Here is a 10,085-nt window from a genome sequence, read left to right as displayed (position 1 = left end):
TATTTTTTTTATCTTGGGAAGGGCCACTGAATTCACGTTTCTTACCCCATTTGCCCATTTTTTCCACTTCCAGGGTAAATTAAAGACCAGGACTAATGCGGACAAAGCAGAGCTGGCCCTGGCACTGAAAGGCCACCTGCCGCTGGCTGGAGGAGCTTCCTCCCCGGGCCTTGGCCCCTGTGGTCCCTTCCGCCTGCAAGAGCGGAGGTTGAGTCTGACTCACCGTGGGGTTCACGGGATAAGGGGGGGCCCCCTCCGTGGGCTCTGAGCATGTCGCCTGCGAGGCCTCCCGGATCTGAAGGGGTAGATGAACCGATGGGCAGGACTTCCTGGGGATGCTGAGTTGGACTTTTTCTGGAAGGCAGCCACCAGGTCTGGGCGATTGCCTGGAAGCCATCAACTCAAGAAGACACCCCCAGACGTAACGAGGTAAGGACGGAACTCAAGAATTGAGTTTGAGTACTTCCCCCCCTTGTTTTGAAAGCAAAATTTCTGGTTAGTAAAGTGGCACTAATCTTTAAATCACTTGTTAGCTTTGTGACTTTGAGTAAGTAGATATCCTCTCCTGAGCCTCAGTTTCCTTGTCTGTGGAAGGGGCGTCATTTATGCCTCTTTTCTGGCTGTGCTGAGGGTGTGACATGATTACATGTCTTGTCTGAAGTGCCCAGGATAGAGCCTGGTCCATAGGAACACTCAGGATGTGATAATTATTAGTGATTATTATTGTAATGATAATCTAAAGGGATAATAGTGCCTTAATTAACTCTCCTCTTAATTGTTTTTGTGAGACAATAATGAAGATGACTGAATTTTGAAGGTGCTTATTATAAAGGTATCTTCTTGGTAAATACGTGTTACGTTTTACTCTGATTTGGAATTAGGGCTTAAGTGGCGCATATCATCTAATGGGACTTGCCTCCTTTGTGGTGGAAGATTTCTGGTTGTTCGTCTTTAACTGGGTTTTTCTTGGTTTTCTAATGTTATTTGCTTCACACCTTGAATGTTGTTTCAAGTTTGAGCAGAGCTGTTTTAGGCCACTTCTGCAATTAATTGTAGAGTATTAAAACTGGAAAGAATTTTAGGATCATGGTGGTTCCAGGTTGTGCATATGTGTGCACATGCATGTGTGTGTATGTGTGCACAAATGTGTATACATGTGTGTATGTGCGTGCGTGCACATGCATGTGCACGAGTACACGTGTGCACACGTGTATGTGCGTGAGTTTGTGCAGGTGCGCACATGTGTATGCACGTGGGAGTGTGTGCATGTGTATGTGCGTGCACATGTATGTGCGTGAGTACATGCGTGCACACGTGCATGTATGTGAGTTTGTGCAGGTGTGCACATGTGTATGCACGTGGGAGTGTGTGCATGTGTATGTGCGTGCACATGTATGTGCGTGAGTACATGCGTGCACACGTGCATGTATGTGAGTTTGTGCAGGTGTGCACATGTGTATGCACGTGGGAGTGTGTGCATGTGTATGTGCGTGCACATGTATGTGTGTGAGTACACACGTGCACACGTGTATGTACGTGAGTTTGTGCAGGTGTGCACATGTGTATGCATGTGGGAGTGTGTGCATGTGTATGTGCGTGCACATGTATGTGCGTGAGTACATGCGTGCACACGTGCATGTATGTGAGTTTGTGCAGGTGTGCACGTGTGTGCATGTGGGAGTGTGTGCATGTGTATGTGTGTGCACATGCGTGTGTGTGTGCACATGTGCTTGTATGATTATAAAGGCTGGAAACACTATGTCCATCTTTCCCACCTCATCACAGTTCTCAGACCTGCCATGTCTGTGTCTTGCTTGCGGACCTCAGCACACGTTATTCCCTCTGCTGGGGACCCCCTGCCCCTCTGTCCCTGAAGTCCCCATCACTACTCCTCACAGTTTGGATCTCATTCAAGCACCACCTCCTCAGGGAATCCTTCCAGATCACCTAAACCACAACTGCACCTGATAATGTAAAGTTGTCCACCAGCCTGACTTAAACGACTGCCAAACCCTGTTTTCTTCAAAATTCACCCTAGACCACCATTGCTCCTGTACATCATCATTATCAAGGGACCTGTCTGGTGAACCCCACCCTAGAATTATTAAAACCTTTCTCTTAGAGAATGTACGCCCATCATTTTATTGTTTCCTTCTTCCGAGCTCTCTGGGAGGCATGGGGCGTGGACTTGCGGTGGAGGCGGTGGCTCTGAGATGGGTGGTGTCCAGCGGGGACAGGCCACCCTGTGCCTGGTGTCGTCTTCCCTTCTCCCTGGACACTGTCATCCCCCTGAATCCAACCTTGCCTTCGTCAGACTGTTTCCTCCACCAGGAGTGACCTGTATTCTACCCCAGCCCCTGCTGATCATGTCTACTCATCTAAATGTTACGCAGCCTTTAGGGCTTGCTGCAAATGTGACCGCCTACATGGAGACAGTCCCGTGTCCCCACGATGAGGTCCTGCCTGTCCTCTGGGCCCACGCTGACCTGGCTTGCACTGTTCCTGGGACTTGCACCCTCTGCTTGTTCATCCTGCCTCCAGGACAACGGCCGGCTTGTGGGGAGTGATGGTCTCCCATGTCTTTGGGTGATGAACTTTGTAACAGAATTTTTGAATTCAGTACACGTGTTTTCCATTTATTTTCCAATTTAATTATTTTTGGGAGCTACTTTAATATCTCCTTTGTCAGATTATAGCCCATTTGCTTTGGTTCCTCAATCACTTGGCGTCCAAGCCCATCTTCCTTTGAGTAGGGGGCTGTGAGCAGTGGTGCTGACACACTGCCCGAGGTCCCACAGGCGTCCCCCAACTCACAGGCAGGACAGGTGTTCCCTGAAGGAATAGCACTTCAGCAACAAAGATGGGTTACTGATCAGTTACTAACAATCGCCTCAGTGACTTGAGCCCTTTCTTAGAGATGGGGAGGAGAGGGACAGGTCTGGAGTAAGGGGCAGTTTGCGATCATCCCTCAGTAGAGGAGTCTGAAGAGCGTGAGGACAAGGTGGGGTGCTGACCAGGAAGGGTCTCTGCAGGAGCGGGAGCGTGTGGCAGTGGGGGGGGGCCGCGCTGGGGGCCCCGCTGGCTGGGAGCGCCGTGTGCTTCTTGCTCGTGTACTTCATTAACACGCCGCCGTTCTCACCGCCAGGCTCCCAACAGGGAATGGGTCTGCCCAAGAGGGCCGGGAGCTCCCTCCCTGCACCGCTGAGTGGCCGGCCGCGGGTAGTGTGGCTGCGGGTCAGAGGGACAGCCATGGCACCAAGAAGGCGGCACACATCCAGCCGGCCGAGGGAGGCTGTTCTGAGGGTGACAGCGGTGGCTGGGCCCGGCCTCTTGGGACACACGGAATGTTTAGATTCTTCAGTGAGGAGCCTGTCATGCCCTGGGGACACTGGGGGGAAATGGAGCATGATGTCAGCGAGAGTTTGAGGAAAGAGCATCAGAAAAGTCACAGGTGATGCTGTGCTTGGTTCCTCACAGTGCGGCCTGAAGTGCGGCGCTGTCTCTTCTGCTCCGCAGGAGTGGCTCGCTGTCCCCGCCCGCCATGGTCCCTGCCAGCCGTGGCCTCCCCAGGTCCGTGTCCACAGGCGCGTCCGGGGCCTGCCACCACTCTGGCTGACAGACGCAGGCAGCACCCTCCGTTGGGCGCCCTGGGTCCACCCCCTGTCCCTTCTCTCCGTCCTCTGCAGACCCCGCTCAGTGGGCGTCCTCTCCCCTCTCTCTCCGGCTCGCCTGGTGCTCGCCCTGCAGCCGCTCAGCCCTGTCGGCAGGCTCTGCCCACGCCCGGGACAGAATCCGTGTGGATCGCATTTCCGTCTCACCCCAGGATGCTGCTGCTGACAGTCTCCTCCCTCTGAGCCTGCCATGCCCTGCTCCCTGCCCCCTCGGGCAGCTCGGTCGTCTTCTGGTGGCTCTGTGGAGCTGTCCTGGGCCGTCAACCTCTTGACTGCTGCTGGCTCCGTCCTCTTCTCCGGCTTGGCCTCTCTTCTGAGCCACGGGCCCACCTGTCTTCTGGACAAACGTTGCTCTTTGGGTGTCCCACAGGTACCTCAAACATATCCCCAAACGAACTCGTCCATTCCGAAGTCACCAGTCTTAGTAAAGGGCACCACTGTCTGCCCCACTGCTCAGAGACGTGCACAGGAGCCTCCAGTCAGCGGCCAAGTCCGCGTTCACCGTTCACCCTGGTCCACACTGTGCTGCCTTTGTCCTAGGTCGCCTGCTCCCGGCCCATCTCCCCATGTCCACTCGTGTCCACCTTCCACCTGTTAGCCGCACTGCAGGTCTCGTCATGAGCCTGATCCTATTCCCTGATACAACTCTTTGATGGTTTCCCACTGTCTTGGGATGGAATCCCGGGTCCTGAACACAGCGCGCGAGGCCCTCTGTGATCTGCTTCCTGCTCATGGATCCATCCTGGTCTCTGCTCTTCTCCCAGACTCCAGTTACCCCTGCACGCTGCCCACATTCTACTCATGCAGATGCTTTGCCTTTGGTGTTTCTGATTCCCCGGGGTCTTTCCTGCACTGACCTTTCCCTCCTCCCCTTCCCGGGGGCTGCTCACCTGCCCAGCAGGTCTTGGCAGGTGCAGCTCTTCCCATCCCAGCTGCAGCCAGCCTCCTGCTACACGCTTCTAGGGCACCTTTTGCTCCCCGAAGCGCAGACCTCCTGACACTGCCCTGAGGGTGGTTTTACATTGTCTACAGACACACTAGTTCATAAGCTCTGAGAAGATCTGAATCCCAGGGCTTGGCTGGAGTAGGAGCCAAAGCCAACTCTATTTCAGTAATGCTAGTTGAGTGAATGAATGCATGTGTTCAGAGGAGCCGGAGTTCAAAGCTTTATATATGTGTAAATACATAGACAACATGTATACACATGTACACACATACACACAGACACACATATATACACAGACGTACACATACACACATACAGGCAGATATAGACAAACACATACAGACACACATATACACACATACAGACACATATTTTAAACAACTTTATTGAGGTATAATTTTCTTTTCTTTTCTTTTTTTTTTTTTTTGTCTTTTGTCTTTTTCCGTGTCCGGCAACGGATCGCAACCCTCAGTGTTGCCCCTGTACCGGACCGGGGACCGGCAACGGGATTGCAACCCTGGGTGTTGCTCCCGTGCCTCACTCAGCCAGTGAGCGGGAACCGGTCTGTATGTGGGATCCGAACCCTCGGGCGGGACACATACAGACACATATTTTAAACAACTTTATTGAGGTATAATTTTCTTTTCTTTTCTTTTTTTTTTTTTTTGTCTTTTGTCTTTTTCCGTGTCCGGCAACGGATCGCAACCCTCAGTGTTGCCCCTGTACCGGACCGGGGACCGGCAACGGGATTGCAACCCTCGGCGTTGCTCCCGCGCCTCGCTCAGCCAGTGAGCGGGAACCGGTCTGTATGTGGGATCCAAACCCTCGGGCAGGAGCGCCGCCGTGCTTCCCAAGCGGTGCACTATCCAGTGTGCCACCGGGCCGGCCCGAGGTATAATTTTCTGTATTAGTCTGCTTCTGTTGCTTATAAGAAAATGCTTGGAACTGGTTACTTTGTAATTAAACAAAATTTATTGCTTACAGTTTCAGAGGTTGGGAGGTCCAAAGTCCAGGGAACACACCTGGTGATGGTCTTCTTTGGTGCTGGCTTTACATCAATGCAGGGGTCCCACATGGTAGAAAATGGCAGAGAAGAGAAAAGGAGAGAGAAACTCTCACATGCTCTCCTTTTAAAGCCCTCAGAACCATGCCCATGAAATAGGGTATGGTCCTTACAATCCTATCACCTCTTCAAGGCCCCGCCTTTCAATTATCATAGTAGGATTTCCCACCCTCTACGGTTACAGTGGGGATTAAGCTTCAGTGAGGTTGGGGGTGCATCTAATCTGCAGCATTCTGCCCCTGACCCCCCAAACTCATGTCCTTTCCACATACAAATACATTCATTCCATCCCCAAAGTCTTAACTTGTTCAACTCAAAAGTCCAAATTCAAAGTCCCATCTGTGAAATCAAAACAAGTTATCTGCTTCCAAGATACAGAGGTGGGGCAAGCATAGGGTACATATTCCCATTCAAAAAGGGAGAAATAGGCCAAAAGAAAGGGTAACAGGTCCCAAACAAGTCTGAAACCCAGCAGGGCAGGCATCAAATCTCAAAGCTGGCAAATCACGTATATGTTTGATGTCCTCTGCATGCTAGTGTGGGGGTTGGAACCCCAAGTCCCTGGGCAGCTCCACTCCTACAGCTCTCCTGGCCTCAGGGCATGCTTAAGCTCACACAGACTGGTGTTGCACGCTGGTATCTCTGCAATTCTGGGGACTCCGTGACAGTCACACTCCCATGGCTCCACTATGCATGGCCTTGGTGGGGTTTTTCTGCTGCAGCTCCAACCCCACATTTCCTCTTGGGATCACTCTAGCAAAGACTCTATGCAGTGAATCCTTCCCAGTGACAGATCTCTTTCTGGATCCCCAGGCTGTTCCATACATCCTTTGAAATTGAGGTGGAGGCTCCCAAGCCCCCACAGCTCTGGCATTCTGCGAGCCTAAAGACTTAGCACTGCGTGGATGCTGCCAAGCTTCCAGCTTATGTCTTCCAAAGCTGCAGGTGCAGCCGCACCTGGGTCAGTTTAACCATAGCTGGACCAGCCAAAACAGCTGGGGTGCTGGTGGAGAAAGCAGCTTCCTGACATGGTCCTGGGCAGTGAGCCCGTGGAGGGCACCTTGGGCCTGTTCCCCGAGACCATTCTGTCTCCCTAGGGCTCTGGGCCTACGACGGAAGGAAGAGTCAGCCCCAGAGGCTTCTGTGGTGCCCTCAGGGCCTTTTCCTTCTTCTCTTGATCATCCCGTTCTTTTGTACTAATCTTCTTAGCACCCTTGCATTTTTCTCCTGAAAATGCTCTCTGCTTCTCTACCACATGGTCAGGCTGCAAGTTTTCCAAATCTTTACACTCTGCTTCCCTTTCAAATTTTGGCTTCACATTATGCCTTTACCCCCATAACTCAGCGTAGGCTGCTACAAGTAGCCCTGCAGCTTCCTGAATGCTTTGCTGCTTAGAAATTTCTTCCACCGGACACCCTGAGTCAGTACCACGTGGTTCCACAGTCCATAAACTTGTGGGCATGAGCAGAGTGCAGCCAGTTCCTCACCAGTTCACAGCAAAGGCGACCTTTGCTCCCGTTTCCAATGAGTCCCTTCTCATTTATGTCTGAGATCTTCTCGGAATGTCCTTTACCGTCCATATTTCTATCAGCATTCCGGTCAGCACTACGTAAGCAGTCTCTAAGACGTTCCTAACTTTTCCTGGTTTTATCGTCTTCTCAACTCCCACCAGCAGCTAGGCTTTTTCTAACCTGCTCTTTCAAATTCTTTCAGCCTTTGCCAATTACCCAGTACCAAATCTGCTTCCACATTTTCAAGTATCTGTTGTAAGCAACACCCCACTTCTCTGGTACCAATTTTCTATATTAGTCTGTTTCTGTTGCTCATAACAAAATCCTTGGGACTGGGTGCTTTGTAAGAAAATGCAATTTATTGCTTACAGTTTCAGAGGCTGGGAAGTCCAGAGTCCAGGGAACACTTATGGTGAGGGTCTTGGTGGTGGCTTTACAGCAACACAGGGTCTCACATGGTAGAAAATGGCAGAGCAGAGAGAGACTGTCATGTGCTCTCCTTTTAAAGTCCTCAGAGCTGTGCCCATCAACTAGGGCATGGTCCTTACAATCTAATCACCTCTTCAAGAACCCAGCTTTCAGTTATCATGTTAGGGTTTCCCACCCTCAGCAGTTACAGTGGGGATTAAGCTTCAGTGAGCTTGGAAGGGCTTCCAGTCTACAGCAGACTGACAAATAAAAGCTGCACATATTTAACACGTACGACTCGATGAGTGTGGGGATAAGTACACACCTGCGGAATCATCAACACCGTCGAAGCCATAAACATGCAATGCTTTTTAGAGCAGTGGTTGCCAGATTTGAGAATTTTATAGACCCTTAAAATTGCAGGGGAAAATGTAAATTCAGGATACCAACTATAAATTTTCCAAGTGAAAATATTAATTAAAATAATATTTCCATCCCCCAAATTCCAAAGAGGACATACCATTTAAAACCAAAATAATAGGAGGACATTATATTAGAATGAAAACAAAATTGGCTTAAAGAAAAACTCATCCGATTGTCGTTAATCATAATTTTTCTCCTTTTTTTCCCAGACCACTGAGAACTTCCTTGTAGACTGGCACCCATCTGAAAACAAGCATTTAGGATGTGTTTTCTTTAAGAGCAGGCTTAGAAGCTTGAGGGGACTAAGATTTGAGCTGTGGCTTGAAGGGTGGGTAGCCTGTGGAGAATGAGAGAGACCTGGGTGTATTAGAGTTCTCAAGAAAGAGAACCAAGAAGCAGCTTAGAACCAGGTTTATTGCACGGATTGGCTCACCTGATTATGGAGGCTGACTAGTACCAAGATCTGTAGGGTGAGTGGGCAGTAGGAGACCCAGGGAGCCGGTGGTGTAGCGTGGCACCTTGGACCATCGCAGGCAGGTGTGGATGCTGTGACTTGCCAAGACCACCTTTGGGCAAACCTCGGATTTCACCATGGTTCAGTTCAGAAATCTCTTTGCAAGGAATAGTTTCAAACTCATGCTGTGTTATAGTTGATTAGTCTAAGTATTCATACAATATTAACAACCGTTCTTTCCTGAGCACCTTCTCACATGCCAAGAACTGTGTGTACTGTTTTCATAGACTGTCCCATACAGTCACCCACAAGTTGGTGAGGCAATCCCAGGTCTCACCATAGGTCACATGGGGCGATGGCTACAGCCAGGGCTCAAACCGAAGTCTGTGTGCTGCAGCTCTACCAGCTTGCCTTCCATCTGAGGGACCTGGACGTGTCCTTCTGTCCGTGTAGCCCGCAGGTACTTTGGTACAGCTATCGTGTTCCTCCATATCTGCTCTTCTCCACCCTTATTTTCAATAGTTCCTAAAGTGGCAGTTTCTAGCACTTCATCCTCCAATCACCCTCTTCTGGATGAATTCTAGCTTGTCATTACTTTTAGTATATGTCACCCAGAGGGGTGCAGAATACTCCAAAATAGTCTGAGTGGTGCGACATTATTGAAACAGTTCCTATAGATACATAAGTTGGAAAAGGGAGGTACCCGAAGGATGAAAGGGGGAGAGGTGATTCACCTAATGGAATAAGGAAACATATGGGGGAAGAAAGTTGGTTGCATTAAAGAATTCTCTTCCCTTGCTGTGAGTCATCTCTGATAGAGGATGAAGAAGACGTTTACATGTAATGCAAGTGCAGACAGGATTTCAGTGCACGTGAAGGGCAACTAATTACTTTTATCCTCGATTTAAATGTTAGCCATAATTAATGCTTAGAAAACATTCTTCGACATTGCAGTCCTGAAATATTGATTTAGGTAACTGAGGCATATTTTGTTACCAGCTGGCCACACGTGCCTTGGAAACCAGGTCACAGTTTTATGACATCTGTCTTGGTGGTGCAATGTCATTGTTACTGTGTACTCAGATGCCTCTCATTTTCTGAATCCTCTCATTTCCAGCATTTTTCATGTCTGCACAACATTATTATATGTGAAATATACTGTGAGGCTTGAAAGTACTATGTAAATGGGCAAAGGAGCTGAATAGACATATTTCAAAGGAAGACATACAAATGGCCGACAGATACATGAAAAAATGCTCAATATCACTAGTCATCAGGGAAATGCAAATTAAAACCACATTGAGATACCACCTCACTGCAGCTAGACTGGCTATGATCAAAAAGACAGTGAATAACAAGTGCTGGTGAGGGTGTGGAGAGAAGGGAACACTACTGCACTGTTGGTGGGACTGTAAATTAGTACAACCACTTTGGAAAACTGTGTGGAGGTTTCTCAAACAACTACACATAGATCTTCCATATGATCCAGCAATTCCTCTTCTGGGTATATATCCAGAGGAATGGAAATCATCATGTCGAAGAGATACCTGCACTCCCATGTTTATGGCAGCTCTGTTCACAATAGCCAAGATATGGAACCAACCTAAAT

General features: G+C 49.5%; 1 pseudogene; it reads right to left on the bottom strand.

The window, feature by feature from the left end:
- Positions 1-223: 223 nt before the first annotated feature.
- On the bottom strand, positions 224-1,638 carry LOC103594786 (annotated as a pseudogene).
- Positions 1,639-10,085: the final 8,447 nt, after the last annotated feature.

The sequence above is a fragment of the Galeopterus variegatus genome, unplaced genomic scaffold, assembly GCF_000696425.1.
Source record: "Galeopterus variegatus unplaced genomic scaffold, G_variegatus-3.0.2 Scaffold1623, whole genome shotgun sequence".
NCBI lineage: Eukaryota > Metazoa > Chordata > Mammalia > Dermoptera > Cynocephalidae > Galeopterus > Galeopterus variegatus.
The sequence above is the reverse complement of the archived record's forward strand: the minus strand, read 5'-3'. Positions and strand labels throughout refer to the sequence as shown.